Source organism: Haemaphysalis longicornis, unplaced genomic scaffold (genome assembly GCF_048455015.1).
Source record: "Haemaphysalis longicornis isolate Haplotype H1 unplaced genomic scaffold, Haemaphysalis longicornis Haplotype H1 scaffold_6, whole genome shotgun sequence".
Taxonomy (NCBI): Eukaryota; Metazoa; Arthropoda; class Arachnida; order Ixodida; family Ixodidae; genus Haemaphysalis; species Haemaphysalis longicornis.
In genome coordinates, this window is record NW_027526407.1 from 10811853 (window position 1) to 10832041 (window position 20189).

Consider the following 20189-nt stretch of genomic DNA (forward strand, 5'->3'; position numbering starts at 1 on the left):
CGGTATATCGCATGGATATCGTATTCATAGAATCGAAGGGCCAAACGGCCATGTCGTCCGGATGGATCTTTTAATGTGGAAAGCCAACAAAAACGTACTTGTCAGTCAGAACATTTAATTGATATCCGTGTAGGTAGAAGGGAAGTTTTTCGATTGCTCATAAGATGGCTAGGTGCTCTTTCTTAGACCACACTTCCTGTGACATCTATTATCACCGCTGGCGTGGTCCGTCCGGGGGATCCCCTTTTCTTCAACGGCAGTGATGACCAGGATGCTGAGGTTTGGCTCACATCCTTCCGGCGGATGAGTACACATAACTTCTGGGACGATAAACTGAAGCAGAACAACGTCAGTTGCTCCATAACTGGTGTCGCAGAGACGTGGTATAAGAACTACGGATCTCATATCAGCAGATGGTCACACTTCAAGACCGAATATCCCGACATTTACATGCGCCCAACAGTTCGGAAACTGCCATCAGAGAAGCTTTTTCACGAACGCACTCAGCTCACGACAGAAACCCCTTCCCCTTACATCGGGGACATCCTTGACTTGTATAAACGAATAAACACGTTATGACCGACGAAGGAAAAATCAAGCATTTTCCTAAAGGCATCGGCAATGATGCCTTCGATATGTTGCTCGGGAAAACCTTCGGAGTGTTTCTGAAGTCATCAGAGCTTGCCAGGGGTTCGATGAACTCCGCAGAGAGCGGGCTCGCACTCGTAAACCTGTGCAACACGACCATTCGCTTGCAGCTTGACATCCGATTATAGGTGTGTCAGCTTCGCCCGGATTCAGCGCTTCGTTCACCAAGAGGTGCCTCATCAGCTTTCTAATGTTAGCAACGTAGCGAAGCCACCTCGGTAGGATTTACCCACAACCCCCGGGATCGGTATAAACAACAAGTCGATGACGCACTTTCAAGCACTCGAGCACCCAATCAGGCGGTAGTTCTAGTGGTATACGCCGACATAACTCCGCAAACGGCGATTTCAGCGCTTTGACCTTAACCGATCCAGTACAACATGGGCCTTTCACATATACCGTGACTGTGACACGACCTTTTCCTGGAATCAAAACGGAACCCTACTTTGCGACTGCTTCAATCCTTGGGAGTCATGCTATTGCCACGGTTCAATGCGTCATGTCCCCGCGTGGCGCGCCGTATATAGCTTCTCCATTTACTAATCGTAATCCCGTGGCTGATAATCGCACATCTGCTATTCATGTGGCATTGTCGCATATGTGGCACGCTACTTCCGTCGTGGCATGAAAGGTGCACGCGACGCATACTGACCCATGAGAAGTGGGATGAGTTTCGGTCACAACTTGCAAATCTCACTGCGTAGATATGAACCGGATGTCGCTTGAGGAAGTGGGCGCACTAACTCAGTGTCAGCCTCACGAAAAGCTTGTCGTTTCGGCTTGCTGCTTCTGTGTTGTCGCTTTCGTTCGCGAATAAACACGTCCAGCTTTATACCGGAACGTCGACTATCGCCTTTCAAATATATATACAATCTTACACCGGTACGTGGGGTGCCTGAAAGCAGTGATTGCCGACATTTTGTAAAATACAACTTTTCCCAATTGCCCGGCGTCCTCGTAACAGCTTTTTGTCATGGCTCTGTTCATCAACATCCCGCCCCTGGAACCCCCCTATTCTAAGTTTTTCGGCAACTGCCCACAGTTCTCAGATTACACCGGCTTTCTCAGCTCTGGCAGTTACCCACCCACCACGTCCCTATCACCATCTCTGTATCCCTAGCCGATGACCCGCCGCAAACAAACAAAACGAGACGTCTCGTTTCTGACGTGAGCCGCGGCGGGTTTGAAAGGGACTTGAAAGTTACCCACGTGATTTCAGGAGAATGGCCATTTCCGGGCCTCAGTTAATTCCACTCATCATTTTCATAAGTAGTGGTAAGCAGCTTCCTGTTGTTTATTTTCATTACACACTTCATTACTTGCATTCTCCTGTATACAGCTACCTCTATTTTGATGGCTGATCCCACCCTGACTGCAGAGTAGATTGGCGGGTGCAAAGTACTGCAAAGGGACAAAGAAGAATATTAAGGCGATGAAGCTGTAAGGTATATTGCAAGGACAGTTGTGTGGTGGCTGAAGTGTTGCAAATAGATTGTTTCACCCTCATTCCAAGGGTCACCCAATTTGTTCTGCCAAAGCGTGGCAACACGTATACAATCGAGCAACTCGCGCACATCAAAAGTCCCTCCTATATATCCCCATGAGCACTCCTCTGAATAAGCAAGTCTGTTTACTCGTCAATGTAAAATGAACAATAAATTTCCAAACACCTGTTTTTAACTGTCAAGGTTACAGAAGCACCGACATATTCAAAGCAGCAGCCGCGTTGCCGGGGAATGTGTCTCTGAAACTTTCGTTCCGGCTACAAAATTGTTAGGATAATTTCTAGTTCTGCATTACATTTGTGGCATTGAACCAAAGTAGGGTGACCTAAATTCTTTTGCCTGACTCACAAAGTCCGTAGCTACTCTATATCTTGGAAATATAGCCGACCCAACTCGAAACATCACCATAGGGAATATGTTTACCACAGCTCTCTCAATTTTGTTTGTTTGGCAAATAGGCGGTATGAACAGTGAAGAAACGGCATCTTTCGAATTTGATCTTCCGGAAGATTATCTGCAACGTGCCTATGCTAGCATTGCAAAGGTAAGTGCTGTATATGTCAAGGCAAGTAGTAATATTCAGAAATGTTACGACTCTACGGTAAAATCACTTGTTGCTTGAAGAAGACGTATCTAATACGTTCCTGGAGCATTTTAACCAGTTAATAACAAACGAAGGAAAGTTGGTGAAGGTAACAAATCTTTTGTAGGAGTGGTCTTCTGTCTGTTTTCTTTGTGATGTAACATGCCGGGTTCTCTAGGCTGACATTTTTGCTGATATTTGAAACACTGCTGCAATGGGTGCTTCTTTGTGTCTTCTCGCTTAAGGAAGTAACCACACATAAATTTAGTGAACAAGCTTTGGATAATCTAAACTTGATTTCTAGAACTACCTAAATGCATGCAAACACCGTGCCGGAACAGTACTGTTCCGAACGGTGACCAAAAGGCGAGGGAGATAGTGGAAGCATATAAAATACGAGAAATCGCTTACTCGTTTGTTAGCACTCTGTCTTTGTGGTCTTTAGATGCAGAATGTGCATATTTTGATGAGAGGTGTACATGATAACGTAGTCCAGCGCAACTGCGTTTTTTGGGTTCATGTGCAAAGTTTTTGTTGTTGTTTTATACCTTCGATGTCTTTATATTTGTGTCTCTGCAACAAAAAAGTTTAGTTTTCGTTGAGCACTTGTCCAGGTATGTCCTCCCCTTTGTCCCGTTGTTTGTGCGCTCTGTAGATTATTCTGCATCTACTAGTCCGGTTTTCTAAGGTACTTCAGTTCAATGAATACCCTTTATCAGAGCTTACTCACAGGATACTTTGCAGAGATTAATTATGCAAGGTGCATTATATATTCAAACACGTTTGGAAGACTACAGAAGCGTGATATCTGTGTATGACTGCGTGAGCATGGTGCAACGAAAGAAATTCTTCCCCAATTCCATTTGCCAATAATACAGCTCTTCATCAATAAAAGAGATGACATAAATTTCGTAACCCAACGAGAGCAATAGTGTACGAAAAGGACTGCCTGATATCCCGCATTATACAACGGTGCATTAGCTAATGGCCTCCAGACGCTACTGTCGTCGACCCCTTGATGTATAAAATAGTTCATGTCTCCGCGCAACCACACGAACCGTTGTTTATCTACGTGGCCTCTTCTTTTTTCTCGCGTGTGGTCTTGCAGTTTAGTTAAAACACTCCTGTAGGAAGAATACGCAGATGAGGCATTTTTATTAGCCTGAATGTGTTTTTTGCCCCTGCCTAATAGCGCTAGTTTTTTAACCTGCATTTCACTGGCTCACCCATGTAATACTCTTGTCGTAATCCTAAAACAGAACTCTTGATATACGCCCTGCGGGTGATGCATTTTTCGGTACCTAGGACTGCTTTAAATTTACAAACCATCTTCCTTAACTCATGTTCTCTTGCTTGCTCTAATTGCATTTTCAGATAAATACACGCTCGACCTGCTTTGGTTCTTTTTATTTTAGTTGGCGTGCATGTGCCTGTGACTTGTGCAATTTTTGTTCCTTTGTTTGTGGTTTTAGTAGAGAACAACTTCGTTCTAATGTACTTCCTTTAATACTAATGCTTGCCTCGTTTTTCACAAAGTAAAAAAGTGAATATTGTAAACCTAAATAATTTAGATGGGTGCCATAGGAAGGCCTCCTTGGGGTATATATGTATATATATTGTTACGTGGCAGCAGGACACAGATGAGACGAACGATGGGATGGGGTGAAGTGGTCTGTGTACAGCATGAGCATGGCGGCCAGGACACAGCTCACGCAAGGGTCACCCCAGGCACTGCGTCGTCGTTGTCATCGTTGTTTGTTCAAGGAGTTGTGAGGCATCGCCAATCTAAGTCCCGCAACAATATATATATATATATATATATATATATATATATATATATATATATATATATATATATATATATATATATATATATATATATATAGATATTTATATATATTTGTTTTTTTGACATATCAAGGTACCTAATTGCAACACTTCTTTTTGATTGAAGTGCTACTTAGGTCTGTTCACCTATTTAGGAGAACCTATAGATTTTATGCTTCCCGAATTGCCAGAAATGAGCCACGCTCTAGGTGCGACCATTCCAAATTGAGGTTTTCCGGTCGTCGGGCCATACTCAGAATACCCCTTTTTGCAGGAATTGTCTGCCCATCTGAGCCCAGTTCAATATATCTCGGCCTTTTATCTTTCAATAGCGCTGTGTATATACGCTTGAAAGGTAAGCCAGGTGAAGTGTCTGCGAAAAAAAGATACAATAAAAATGCCGCATCATATACAATATTGATGAACGTCTGACAAGCAATTCAAATGCGTTTATATAATTACGAAATCGTAGATACGATTGTGCCGGCATTGTTCATGGGCTTTGTGCTGCCGATGGAGAATAGTAGTTTTCCCAAATTTATTTGAAAAATGCACTATGCAGAAATTTCGACCAAATAAATATTTTCAGAAGCAAACCATACATAACACAATAAAATATACAAAACGTGTTATTGCGCGACGTTATTCACGTTCTCAACAAAACGTGTGCCCATATTTTAAGAAAGACTAAATCTGCCCAGAAGTACCAATTGCATAATTCCGTGCAGCAGAAAAAACGGACAAGCACAGAAAGGGGTGAACGCTACAATCTGTAAATTCAAACTGAACTTTGCGAATTATCCACAAGTATAAAAGCGGATGCGGGACCCCCTCATACAGATCAGAAAACACAAACAAATCAAGGCATACAAAAGTCGCCCGCAAAAGAATTCGCACGAAGATGCTCCGTAAGATAATTGCCCGCTGTTTGTATTTCAATTCTCGGCATTTTGAATCAAGCTGAGTTGAAAGTTAGCGCTTGTTACCGGCACCTATGTCTGTTCTTCTCCGTTTTTGCGCATAAGGAAAACCGCAAACTCTTCTCAGCAGTTCCAATTAGAGCTGTTTATGTAAATGTGTGGAATGGTAGCAGAGCAACTTGGTTTCCTTTCTTTGTGACCTAACAGACGCGGAAGTTGCAACTCAGTTGCACGTAAAACCTAAAATCTGGTTCACAACCCAAATATAAATGTCTTTTATGAACGCGCTCCTGAGTGTCTGCACTTATTGAAAATTTTGCTGTTGTTTTAGCGATATTGACATAACTGCTTGTCTGAACTCTGTTATTAAGTGTTTTGTAGATTCCACTCTCGATTATCTGGATAGAAAAAGTTCAGAATCGGCGTGTGGTGATAGGTTCTTTTTATTTTCAGTTTTACGAAAGACCAACGGAGAAAATATACACGTCATTAACTTCAGAACCCGATGGAATAACAAAGATGTGCATGATTGATTTGATACAGAATACGGATTATTCTAGCCAGAAGGCAAATTTAGAGTTCAAGCGAAGTTTCAAACAACGGGTGGAAAGGTGAGTTTAATTTAAATAAAATGATGGCACACCCATATTACATTTTTATGAATGATTTCCGAGACTCGCGGCGTGTTCACTAGTACAGTGAAAAGGAAACGTTACCAGAGGTAGACAATATTATTTGTAAACTCATAGTACAATTTTGAACAAACTGCTGTCTTTGTACTCGCCCGCAGCATATAGCTTACTGGGTACCAAAAAACACGTCAGCTCCACAACAGTATAAAATCTGTGTGCTAAATATTGCCCCACTTCAAATACGCTCATTGAAAATGTTTCATAGTGACAGTGTATATCGTATTCCCTAGAAGGTTTTGAAATATTGGCGTTGCATCTTTCAGGGTGGCAGAAGGGCTGGTTGGCGTTCTAAATTTGGGGGATAAACCATGCACTTACATGACGCTTTATAACACAGGTGAGTTACCATTGGCGTTTTTACTGTACAGTTTATGTTTCAATTACCTGCACCAAAATATATTCAAGGTAGTTCAAAGTATTTTGAAATATTTATGCACAAAGTTTGGGCAGATCGTCACAAGCGTTTTGTTGCCTCTTTGAATACTCAGTGCTAAGTTGTGTATGTTATAGTAATACAGACAATTGGAGAAACTTTTTTTCCACCCTACGCAACGATACGGGTAGAATTTTTTACGGAAATAATATGGCGATTCTGTACCCCTAAAACTGCAAATCTAATAACAAAGCAATCTTTGCACCAAAAAGTAAATATCGGAGCTGTAGTGCGTGTGTCTTGATAAAACAAGACGGTGTATCGCGAAAATGAGATAAACGTGCCTTCAGAAGCTCCAGTACTACTATTGGTGTGGAAACATTCTTAACGGTATTATGCAACTTAACTCAAACGTATTCACTAGCAATGAGGCAGATATTTTATATTGGGCCATTTTCGTTAAAGTCGTTTTTGTCAGTATTATACAAGAAGAGGACCTCGTTCTGGAAACATCACAAATAAAATTGCTAGCAGTAATAAGTATTCCCTAATTTTAATGTTTAAAGAAATAATGACAGGTACCACAAGCTATATGAAGTTGTTTTGCGGCTTTTATAACGCACAGTTTTGCAGTGGAAGAAAATTGTTTCCTATTTTGTCTGTGCCACATAAAAATAATACATAGGGTATAGTCTTCGTCACGTCATTTTCTTGTTATCAACAGATGTTTTCTGAGGCACGCACCAGCTGCTTAGTTATAATGTTACACCCAGAGAGTCGCGCACACTTTAAAGTGGAGAACACGAAAAGGGAAGAATATTGCGGCAGGATTTCAAATCGTTGATCGATCTTTCATTCGGACATGTACAACTCATCCGCTTTCCATAACCACGAGTACTCTCGAACAAGTCTGCCCGTTTTCTTTTACGAATGGGGGACCTCGTAAGCAATGTTAAGATGGTTGCAAAATATTTTGTATTTGAGTATCACAGTTATAATTATGTCAAGGCTGTCTGCCAACGTTCACCTTCTGTCTTCTACTGAAAAAGATTGAGCTACCTTACCCACGGTTTAGAATATCACTTTTACCAACGTAAATTGGACGTCCGAGCATTGATACGCGTTTCCAGCACCATCCAATAATCATTTTAAAAATCCTTCCATACAAGGAGCTGTTTGTCGAACTGAGGCTAAACATCTTTTGTTCTATGAGAGCTTTGGGATCACCACGGACTGGCTAAGCAGTGCGTCAAAAATTTGAACCACCGCGAAATGAAAACATTACAAGGGTATAAAAAAGGTCTCGCAAAACTGCTCTCAAGCTTGAGGATGGAGGCTTAATCCTGGCTGGCATATAACTCAGCACGTAAAAGCAAGAACGAAACCTTGGTAGCACCTACACTGGTGCTCTGGCTCACGATTTGAATATTCCACGAGGAAATGATGTATCATATATCTATATCCATCTCTCTCAGGATATATATATATATATATATATATATATATATATATATATATATATATATATATATATATATATATATATAAAGCATTAGGTGCTGTCTTAAATATACCTTATCCAACCACTATGAATCTTCCCTCTGCTCTACCTGCTCACCTAATTCCTTTTATTTCTTCTTTTTTGGCTTCGCTTTTTCTTGTGCCCCGTACATCACTCTAACTTTACTCTTCACTTCACTTCACTCTAACCTACCCCTATATAAACCGTGCCAGCCAAGCGAGAGATTGCCCTGACTAAAACAAGTCTCTTTGCTGAAACGTTGGCAAGAATCGTGCTCTTATCTTGTTCCAAGTTTTTCTTTTATGGTGTTCTCTACCATCTTCTAAGTTATACTGCTCCCTGGAATATATATATATATATATATATATATATATATATATATATATATATATATATATATATATATATATATATATATATATATATTAAACAGAAATAATAGTTAGTAGCTAAGAAAACCTTGGAATGCAAAGGGGAGGATGTGGTCGGTCATTAAAACAGATAAAGAATTTGTCTTGATCTTTATCTTTATCTGTTTCAATGACCTACCACATCTGCTACTTTGCTTTCCTATGTTTTCGTTAATGCCAACGCTTATTTCTGTCTTATTTTCAACGAGCTCCTCATTTTCTATTCTGATTCGCTACAAGTATATATATATATATATATACATTTATGTATATATATATATATATATATATATATATATATATATTTATATAAGGTTAGTAGAGACAGAGACAAACGAGAAAGACTTAGAAAATAAAAATAAGTTTACTGACGTTTCAGGGAGAGGACTCCCTTTCTTCAGGGAGTCCTCTCCCTGAAACGTCAGTAAACTTATTTTTATTTTCTAAGTCTTTCTCGTTTGTCTCTGTCTCTACTAACCTTATTTTTCTCGCGCTCTGTGTGAGTTTTTATCTTTTCAGTCTATATATTTATATATATATAGATATATCTTTTTACACGAGCCAGATCAAAAACGCGAAACTAAAGCGAATTATAAAACAAAAACCTACCAAACCTAACTGAAAAACGGGGTGCAAGAAAATTGTTCAGATAACGCACTAAAAACGTGTCCTGGATCGTATGCTGTATAAAACATTAGCCAGACCCTGGTGTTTCACGGATCAAAATCAACAAAATTCATTTGCCCAATGACAGTTGGCTCTTGGCTGGACTGTTCAGACTCAATCGTGTGTGTTGTAGAATGTTTCTTTTTTTGCGCTTTTCGCAGCTGGTGTTTTATGAGTTAAGCCCCCAATTGACAGATCTGCTAAAGAACTCTCCCCAGATGTCAAGGACGAAGTGAACATAAGACGAAGGGATCAAAAAGAAACTGAGACCGAAATGAATTTAAACAATGGTTTCATTTGGTCTCTTTCGTCCCAAGAAAAACATATTGATTTTATTTATTATTTTTACTCCTATATTTATAATACATATTACCTAATAAATCACAACCGCTTACAAGCCCTGGCAAATCTCCTTCAAGCCACCTATGAGATAACAAAAAAATTTATTGAGGTGAAGAAGAATATATCAGCAGCCTTCTTGTGAAGTGTTTCGGAAATTTATGGCAAAGAAATGAAACACTTGATAACTTCATGAGTGACTGCCTCCTTGCCGAAAAAAATTATCCTACTGAAGAATTGAAAACGACCTGCTGATATTGCCAAGAGGGCTCTCCTGCTCTGCTTGTAAAAGTTCAGTATTCCTGTGGTACTGTTGCATATTGTGGTGCCTTTTCCAGCAAAACTTCATTGTATCATTCTTGAAAGTCAATGTCAATAATGTTTTCAAGATACTGCCGCAGTAACTTGAATGCTTAACTTCAATATCAGGCGAATCCAAACTTATCGCCCTAATAAAAAACACATTTCTGGCATAATTTGTAATTACTTGTTGCCATAAAGCTCGCCTAACTGACTTATACATCATAAAATAGCTTCAACAGTGCCTAATTTAGAAACAGCGATAAACTTCTGCTTGTTTCTCGATTTCGCTTTAGGTGAATCTCGGCTATTCAAAAAACGAGTCATAAATATTGTTACGTGACGGTCAAATATACCCGTAAACGACAAAGACACAGAAGCATCGAGAGAAACTTGTCGGTGCTTGATTCGAGAAAAGAGAAAAGAAGCTTGATCAGCCAACTTGCGAACAGTTTCTCGTTGCGCTGCTGAATTTAAAGCCATTGTAAATAATGCCCATATCGCAAATACGCTTTATTTTCATCGTAACATTGTGGTGTAGGGCAACCTTATCCCCATCCAGGCTGTCGCGTTTCAGCACCTCTCCGTTGGTCGAGTGGGTGAGTGTGGTGCGCCGTGCGCCTTCGAAGTGAATCCCGCCTTTGCTACGTTGAGATGACTAATCATGCGGGAAACGCATCCGCATTACCTATTGTCATCCTGTTGTAGCCCCGTGAACCCGGCCACTTTTGTGGCACCGACGATGTAGATGTAGATAGTTTTAGGAAGACTTACTAGCCGGTAAGCGCACATAATTGATGGGATCTCACAATCTTGCTTAAAAATGTCGAATATTACCTCGACGGAACAGTTATAAAATGGTTCCTCACCAATGAACACGAAGTCTCTATCTGAGATTACTGCAAAGGCAAGTTCCCGGAGCTTGTTGGTCAAACCCGTCGGTCATAAAGCCACTGCTCAAAACGAACTCGCGTCGCGCTCAGAGACGTCCATTGAGCCCCATGTGACCTATATTCGGTACATGCTTGCGCTTTGCCACAGGGTAGACCCAAACATGGCCGAGTCAGGGAAGGTTTATTACGAGAGAAAAGGCATTGTTGACGACGCCTTTCACCTACTCCTTTGTAAAGACTGCGTCACCGTCGATTCCGACTTGAAAGAGTGGCGCCACTTCGAACAGGTAAAGCCCATCGAATTGGTCAGCAGTTCACCTGGCTTCGAAAGACGCCTGCCTCATCGTAGTGCGAGGATATTCCGCTACGCCCGCTTGTGCCCACTACCCCAGAACACCTCATCAAGAATGTACGGGGTGAGATAGAGGCCATGATTCCAATTGCGCTATCCGTCTACAGACCTGAAACCAGCCTACCAGCCATTTCTCTTGTACAAGGTGTTCGTGACCAAATTACAAACAGGGGCCTTCTTTGTGCTTCATCTTCGAGTCATGCACCATCATTTCCCTTTCCACCGCCCATTTCTCTAGGAACAAAGTCATGCCTCCAATTTACCGACTTCGCTGTTCCTAGGAATGTAGATTCCCCACTGACGAATCGATCTGCTTTACCCGCTGCCGTACGGGCCACATTGCTCGACACTGCCGGAGCCGCCAGATGCCGCAGACTCGCCGTGGGCCACTGAATTACCGTTCTATGGACATTTCTACATCTGCCGACGATCACCGCACTCGCTTTGCCCCTCGCACTTACACGGATGACCGTGATGGCCTTTCTCTCGAGTTTCTGCCCTTTCGTTGTCGCCGCAAATACACTAGTCCCGTCAACCTTAACCCGTTGACCCTGCCTCCGACCAGCTACGGCAGTGCATCGTCAGAATACTAAGAAACGCAGCTGCCGGATGTGACGATCCGTCAACGACCCCGCCCGAAATTCTCTCTCGTCCTCGGCTACCTGGAACAGTATACTGAACGTTCAAGTTGATGGGGTTGCTGTCAGCTGCCTAATCGTTACAGGAGCGCATGTATCTATCATGAGTGCTCATCTTCACAGCTGTTTACGCAAAGGTATCAGGCCACCAACATCAGACCTTATTAGAGTCGCTGATGCAGGGATACCGGTTGCGATAACAATGTGCCCGGCTCGTGCGACTGTATCTGGTCGTCAAATGACTGTTTCACGGCGCTTGAGCGTTGCTCACGCGAGCTTTCGCTTGGCCTTGACTTTTTATCTGAGAACGCTGGCCTCATTGACTGTTCAACAGGTGTTCTTTGCTTCGGGAGATTTTACCCCATCGCGATGACGCGCCTGACGAGAGGCTTTCCTCTAAACGGCACATTCGCATGGCACCGAGAGCAATTACTTGTACGGCTGTCGTGAAGCTCACAAGTTCTCGACGGTGATTACGTAGCGTTACCAACAGTTCACGTGCTTCTGACGCACAGATTCACTTTCTCGCCGCATGTTCTTGCGCACGTTATGAAACTAGCCGCGTTGGCGGCGGTTTTTTATTAGGCCATTTCCACTGCCACCATTGGAGAATTTCAACTCATGTTGAAGCACCACGCCTGACTCCTCCGCGGCAACATGCCAAACTCTCGCAGGTGCATTCAGCTGATCTAACGCCAACGAAAGCTGAAGAACAGCGTTGTATTTTGGAGTCATACATTGACATCTTCGATTTTGGTGATCGTCCTTCGGGCCAGACATCAATCGGGCGTCATCGTATTAACACCGGGGATGCCAGCTCTGTGCACACACTTTCTTACCATGCGTCCAAGGCTGAGCAGCTCGTTAGCCAAAAAACGTGGACAATATGGTTATGCAGACATCATTCCGCCATCCTTAATTCCTTGGGCGTCAGCAGTGCACCTGGTTAAACAGAAAGATGGAACATGTCGATTCTGCGAGGACTACCGGTACCTTAACAAAATCATAGGGAAGGACGCTATCCCCTTACAAGAATCTACGATGCGAGTGATTGCTTTCGTGGTGTCGCGTACTTTGGTTCCAATGATTTCCGCTCCGGCTTCTGGCATGTCGCTGTAGACGACAAGGACCGCAAGAAGACCACTTTGATAACTCCGTACGGACTTTCCAAATTCAAAGTAATGCCATGCGCTCGCTTTATTGCTGCAGCTACATTTGGGCGAATGGTGCCATTCTCAGTCGTTCAGCTTGCTCAAGCAAACTCGCCTGCATTTTATGCTGGCACGACCTGGTGAGCGCCGCCGTAATATGCAGGCTAGTTTGCTTGAGCAAGCTGAACGACTGAGAGCGGCCGATTTTCCATCAGAAGTTGTGTCCTCTGTGGCGCAGAACCTTGTCAAGGATTTGAAAAGTGACCGCTTGCCAGGTTCAGAAAGCCAAACACAAAAAGTGCCTGTTGTGGCTGTTCCGTACGTGCATCAAGTGTCATGTGGTTGTTTTCTCGGCACCTCAGAAGCTCTCCAAGGTTCTGTGTAAGGGGAACAACCCTTGCACAAAGCCCCGCTGTGACACGAAGCACACAAGTAGGTTATGGAGTTTGCGATTGGCGTAGTCTAGAGGATCCCCCTGTTTTGCAAGAAATGCTACGTCGGTCAAACAGGCAGATGCCCTAATGTAAGGCTCAAAGTGCACCAAGCGGCTGTGAAGGCGGAGATGGGGGCTGGTCACCAGGCTGATCACTCCCAGAGGTGTAAGGATTGCACTCCAGATTTTCTGCACACGCGTATCCTGTACAGGTCTTCCTCGCAGACAGAGCGAGAAATTTTTCAGGACTTCATAATAAACAGAGAAAGAGAAAGGTGCATCAGTTCACTATTCTTGGCACTGTCTGCAAAGGAAATCGGTTTTTTGGAGATTGGGAGCAGGTTGTGCACGGGTGAGGGGTGATAGCCGAACACAGGTGTAAGTATAATTTACGCCGAGTGATATTGGCGGGCACTGTGAGTTGGCTCGGTTATATAAGCAAGTGTGATGAGTGCAATACTATTTTATTTTACTTGGTTTGTGTTCACTGCTTTTTACCCTTTCCACGCTTCATGTACATATAGCCTTTTTTTGGGTTTCTGTTGCATAACCTGAATTGAAGTTCTAGCGTGTGTTTCGTCACCTCTTTTACCTTTGTCTCTGTTTAGTATTCGCTAGTATGATGATTTCCTTACTAACCAACTCGCCCAACTTACCGCCTTAGTTGTGACTTGTCCCTTAGTGGTGCACCTATCATCATCAGTGCCATTGGTCGCTGAGTCGTCCTAAATTTAAGTTGATGACTTTCAGTGAGGCTCCAAGTATCCGCCCCGTAGGTGAGTACTGCAAAGTTGCACCTTACCGGTTCTCAACTTCGAGGCAATCTTTATAGGTTAGATTACCTTTTGTGGAAACAACCATTTGCACCTAATTCTGCATCGTCGTTATGCTTGCTAAGCTTCACTACCGGAGCGTCTGTGCGTTTGCCACCGAAGGCTTCAAAACTTTGAGTTGCAAAAATGCTCATTTGCGACCAAGAAAGTTTCAAGTGTGGTGTTTTATTAAAGTGGTTGAATATCGGTGGCGCTGAGCAGTATAGGAGTGTATACTTTTGACTGTCGTTTGCGCGCTTTTTGAGATTGAATTTATGCGTGTTTTGTTTATGTGTGTTTGGACAAGGCTGTTTGCTCCTCCAAGAGGTGAATGAAGTAAGAGTGCAGAGTTCAAACCGGGGACTGAATCTGATGTATCTATACACTTTTTGTTTTGGTCTAGGTCGTCGCCCCAAAAAGTACTCAAGGCCTTTTATGATTGAATCTTCCTTGGGCTTCTCATGTCAGGAAACATTACCATATTGTCGCGAACCAAGCATTGGTTTGTTTATTTATAGTTTGTCATTTCTGCCCGGCCGCGCCCGGCTCTCTTATCTGTGCCCCAAGCGAATTGAAGCTTCCATTCCCTATTTTTATGCCGCACGGGCTATCTCATGCAGATAAGGAGACTGTTTCGCCCTAAAATCGCTAACCTAAAATATTCTTCTGTGATCTACAATGTTCTGGATGTAAATCCGCGATTCGAGAACCACGCGCGCACAAAGATAAAAAGCCTGCCGAGCAGACGCCACCGTATTCGTTTCGCCGACACTAGACAGCACACGTCACTTTGTTGGCTGCTGCTTCGCCGCCTGTGCATTTTCTTTAGTTTTTAGGGGAGCACAAGTTCACTCCAATAAACCTATTTTTTCTTCAATCCATCTTTGTCATCTTTGGCTTCATGACATCTGGTGGAGGTTCTGGGTACATGCACTCTAAATCCTTTTCAAGTCGTCAACAGAGCCAAACTCGTGCCTGCCGCCGACAGCAAGGTGCCATGAACAACGCATCCAGGATGACCAACACAGAGAGCACTCCTGTAGTTGTGCAGCAACCCCGGGAGCCACCATCATTTCACGTGTCACCTATAGAGTTCCTGAAGAATCGCAGGAGCACCTCGGGAGGGTCTACACGTTTAACCGTTGGGATGGCGACGAAACATCCAGGCAAGTGTTTTTCTACCTTGATGACTATGCACGGATTTAGTTTGAGAACCACGAACGTACGCTGACGACCTAGTAGTTAATAAAGACCGAGCTATTGAACACGTTTACGACTCTGCTACTCAAGGAACGGGCTGAGGAGCTGCTGCAGACATGCACGTGGCATCCCAATGTAAGCGTGCTCTTGTTCGCTGAGGAGTTGAAGCGACTTGTTTGCCGTTCCGATTCAGAAATGAGCGAAGAAAAGAAACGAAAGGTTTCGATGAGAGGGGTTAGGTATGCCTTCAGCGCAACCGCCCGGAGAATGTGACCAAATTCGCGTCTGTGGCGGCCGCGTTGGAAATAAGAACAGGGCAGTACGACCATCCTATCAATGCGTTGGTTTCGGAGACGATAGGTGCCGGGGCTATTAGCTCCACCACACTGCGCAAGACAATCCGCGCAGTGTTGAGGGAGGAGCTCCGGAATTTTTTTCCGATGACGGCACAACCTCAAGTCGCTTCGCCGAATGACGTGGTCCCAAAAAAGTGTAAATTGGTTTTGGGAATTCTGTGACCCACTCCGCGGCTGTTTGTCGACCTCTCTCTGCTCCAACCCGTCGTCAAGAGGCTCCGCTGTACCACCGCCCCCTGTCGCCGCCGTCCCCACTGTCGCTCCCGTCCACTGTACCGCCCTCCACAGCCCATAACCAGACGCCAAGCCATAACCCATACCCGATGTTTGGCAAACCACCGATAGTCGGCTGCTGTGCTACCTCTGCGGGGACGCCGATCACATCTATCGTCGCTGCCCACAGAAGGGACCCGGACTGCTCGGTTTCTCTGTCAACGGACCTCGCCCTCTCCCTCACCTACGACCACGTGAGATCGGCGACTACCTATTTCGAACCAGCCGTGGCCCAGCCCGTTTCAGCCGTTTCAATTACCAACCGTAGCCAAAAAACGGTGATGTACGCGTGCTTCGACCTAAAAGACGACTTAAACGACAGCAACGAAAGTTTTACTCTGGCAGCCCTTTATTATGGAACTAATTAAACGGTAAAAATACAATATCAGTTAACCCCACAATGCCCAGCATATAAAATTTTTAGGCACTGTTTGAGAGGCCAGAGAGGACGGATGAATCCCACAAAACCGAAACCAATGCTCATAGCGTTTTTGATACACTGAGAGATTTCTTACGTGAGTAGTTCAGAAACGCCCCACCAGAGACCTGCTCACAGCTTAAAAAATACGGCGGCAAGCGGAAACTCACGCATTGGCATCCAATGGGCGCCTTATTACTCGAAAAAAAGGGTATTTCGTTCGCTCGGGAACCACTTCGCTATTTTCTTCGAAAAATGTTCCACGACCAAAATCAACCATTTTTGTGGTTTCTCAAGCCCACGCACTCTTTGAAGTGGCTTCAAATTTTCTTGTGTACAGTGGGCTTCAATGAGGGCGCAACTTTTGAACCACATTTATTACGCCATCTAAACTGTTTAAGGTGCTCCAGGCTTGGCCACATATATCTGATATACCATGCTACATTCATCGATGTCATGAATGCGTGGAATGTCTGCAGCTTGCACATCCATAAGTTGAAGGAATGGCCCTTCAAGCTGATGATCATTTCGAACCTGCAAGAAAGCCTAATCACCAGAGTAATAGCGCCAAGAGCATTGCGGACCAGATTCATTTCACATTGCGCAAAGAAGACGATGGTCACAACGAAACAACCCCAGATGACTTTTGAAGGGAGATACCTGGGGCATCTTTCAATTGTGACAAGCAAGCGACTTCAACGCAGGAGCTGCGTACCCAGTCCTAGCATGTTTAGCACAATTGTATTTACAAAACGCAACGTACCACTGCCTGAGAAAGCACCGCAACTGCTTCTTCCCATATCACAAGCTATGACCCTGTAGCTCACAAGGATGTAGCAGAAAAGGCCACTTTGTCATATATCATACCTTAAAAATATTCACTGATTTGGAATTATCAATTTCCCCTTGTACGAATGAAGTCGTAGCAGCCCTAAATAAACGAACGCACGTCTCTTGGCTTTTCATTTCCGTGTAATTATGTTTTGGTTTTGTGGGGATAAAGAAGGCAACAGAAACCAAAAAATTCCTGAGAGCTAAAACTATTCCATCTAAGCCGATTTATTCATGTTTTGTATAAAGAAAAACCTCTTCATCAACGGTCATGCTGAAAACAAAAAGAAACATTTTTATGGTGGAACATGCAAGAAATATCTTTTATGTTACGTACCGCAACAGGCTCCGATAGCAAGAATATTTAGGTGTCCAAAATAGGTAATCGAAGGTTTTGCATTTGAGTATAGGTGGAGTTATTATTTTGGGGAAGTCCTAAATGATAAGCGTATCCTATATGTTGCAGCGCACCCAATGAAAATATCTGGAATCGAGTTTTTCCTGTTCCTCAGTGAGGATAAATCCTGCGGTGTTTTTTATCACCAAGACAATTTAGGTAAGCGCAAAAACGTTTCTGTGAACTAAGGTATTAAAGGTAACAAAAATCTCTAAATACTCTAAATGTTTTGAGAGCTCATTCTTTTTCACATAATACTTCTCTTTGGAATAAGTTTGTAAATGACATTGTTGAATACACAACTGAATCTGCGTTTATTCGCTATGTGAGGTACTGTCGGTTTACGCCTGTCAAACTGATTGCTTTTGCAGTTATACTTTATGTTTTTACCCCCCCCCCCCTGCTAAAATTTCCTACAGCGCAGCAGCTTTTGTGAAAGAAATAAATAAGTAAAGAAATAAATTCTGGTATCACACAATCTTTGCTATTGGGTCCACAACACTAGTGGCATGTTGAGGTAATTGAAGCTGATAAACCCCAATTTAAAGGCTTCTTTTTGTTCGGTTAGTTTGTTGTTTGTTTTGAAAGCTTTGCCAAGCATTCTGCCTGTTACAATAGACAGACGTTTTTTATGAATTTTAGCACCTTGCTCATAAAACAGCTTCTTGAGTAAAAAATGATGATGCAAGGTTGATGTATACTGCTTGTTGCAATAAATGTCAAGCTTCCCGCTGCCCAGTGTAAATGATAGTCTTGATCTGAGCAACGAGCATTGGCTCCTTGAGAATAATTTGGACAAAAGCTAACGTTTATTTTTGTGGTTGAAATCGTAAATGAAGGTATTTATGGTTAGATGAACTGGTAGCATTCATACACGTTTTTTACCAATCACAGAATAACCTTAAGCGTACATCAAGTACCGAGTTACATATACATAAATAGCTATAGCTGTGCCTATATTTTTCAGAATTCACAAAAAAGCCACATGAAAAATAGCAAAATATCAATGGCTCAGTTGATGTTTGTGATCGCGATGCACGTCCCGTTTTGTTCAGCGAGCCTCTGGGCAGAGCCGCTAAAGTTGTAATTAGACTCGTGTCATGAGGATCACTCCCTATTAAAACTGTGTATCTTGATATTGAACAGTCGGCCGCGCCTCTTCGACTAATTTACTGGGAACAGTCACCATTATAGAATAAAAGGGGCTCCCCCTTTGCAGGGCGCACGGTCGGTTTGGCCAGGCATAAAGCAGTCTGGTTGATTGTTAGGCAACCCTCAAACAGCTTCTCCTTATGAGGAGTAAGAGTAAGGGTTAATTATAATAGTGACCCTATCGAGTATGTGAGCTGAAGTAATTGGGCCAGATTAAGTATTACTAATAAGGACCATAGACTCAGTGAGCTGAAGTGATTTGGCCCGATGAAAAACTTCCAATTACACTTCTCTCTTGCAGGTTCGAACTACACAAGCGATGACGGCCGTTCTGTATGGGAGCAATCTGTCTTGAATTTCACCTTACTGGCCGAACAGCCTCCCCTTACTGACCACCCGGAATCAATATTATTTTTAATCGCGAATTGGACAATGACGTCAGTGGAAGCTGCGGCCGGTTTGGTAAACATCAACGCATACTGCCCCCTTGGAAGCCTGTGAGCCTTGATGCTGCTCTGATATTATAGTTACGTTAATGTTTTGGTGAAATAAGTCGGGCAACTTTTTTGCAGCCGTTTCAAATGGTAGGATTATTTGCTTCTTCTGCGTGATCTGCATATTAATCTTCACTTTAGAGAAACTGCGTCTTCCCTTCGAACAAAGTATGACATATTCAGTGGTACTTTACCTAAGCTCCAACTTGTTATGCATACAGGCTCCATCATAGGCGTTCCCCACAATCCCGAACCTACATCAGCCTTGCCGCCATAACATATTCTCACGAAGACAAGGACGAAGCAGTTGTCTTGAATGAGAAACACGTTTATTGGAGCGAACTTGTGCTCCCCTAACAACTCAAAAAAATACAGAGGCGGCGAAGCAGCGGTCAACAAAGTGACTTGCACAGGCGAGTGTCGTCGAATCGAATGCCCCGGCGTCCGCACTGCAGGCTTTTTATCTTTCGTCGCGCGTGGTTCTCGAAACGTCGATTCGCATCGAGAACATAGTACATCCAAGAAGATTATTCTGGGCTGTTCACGTTAGATCGGAATGCTCTCCCTATCACAACAGATAACACATGCGGCACAGAAAGAAAGAATGGAACACGCGCTTCCCTTGGCGCACAGATAACGCAGACCGGCGCAGCCGGGCGGTAAAAGCAAACCACAAATAAACAATCCCAATGTATGGTTCGCGGCATTACCCCCCCTCTAAGAGTGCATCGACCCGATGCTAACATAAGCGACAGTCCGAACAAATGAAAATAAAAGTTCGTCATCGTCCGTAGAAAGGTTTTAGGCGAACCACGTGGACGACTTCAGGCCGCGTGCGTCGTCGTGATGTGCCGGAGTCACCATCAGGGATCACTTCGTAGGAAAGTTGGCCAACACGTCGTAGAATCTGGTAGGGTCCGAAATAGCGTCGCAGGAGCTTCTCACTGAGTCCGCGTCATCGGACGGGAGTCCAAACCCACACACGATCCCTTGGTTGGTACTCG

At 43.4% G+C, this 20189-nt stretch overlaps 1 long non-coding RNA gene across 1 annotated transcript in view; it reads left to right on the forward strand.

The window, feature by feature from the left end:
• Positions 1-2393: 2393 nt before the first annotated feature.
• The window catches only part of LOC144141391 (uncharacterized), a 39951-nt gene continuing 22155 nt past the window's right edge, over positions 2394-20189 (forward strand). Inside the window, exons 1-4 of the long non-coding RNA XR_013316575.1 lie at positions 2394-2697; positions 5937-6094; positions 6439-6512; positions 17609-17698. This is a non-coding gene — a long non-coding RNA (uncharacterized LOC144141391). The remainder of the gene's footprint in view (positions 2698-5936; positions 6095-6438; positions 6513-17608; positions 17699-20189) is intronic.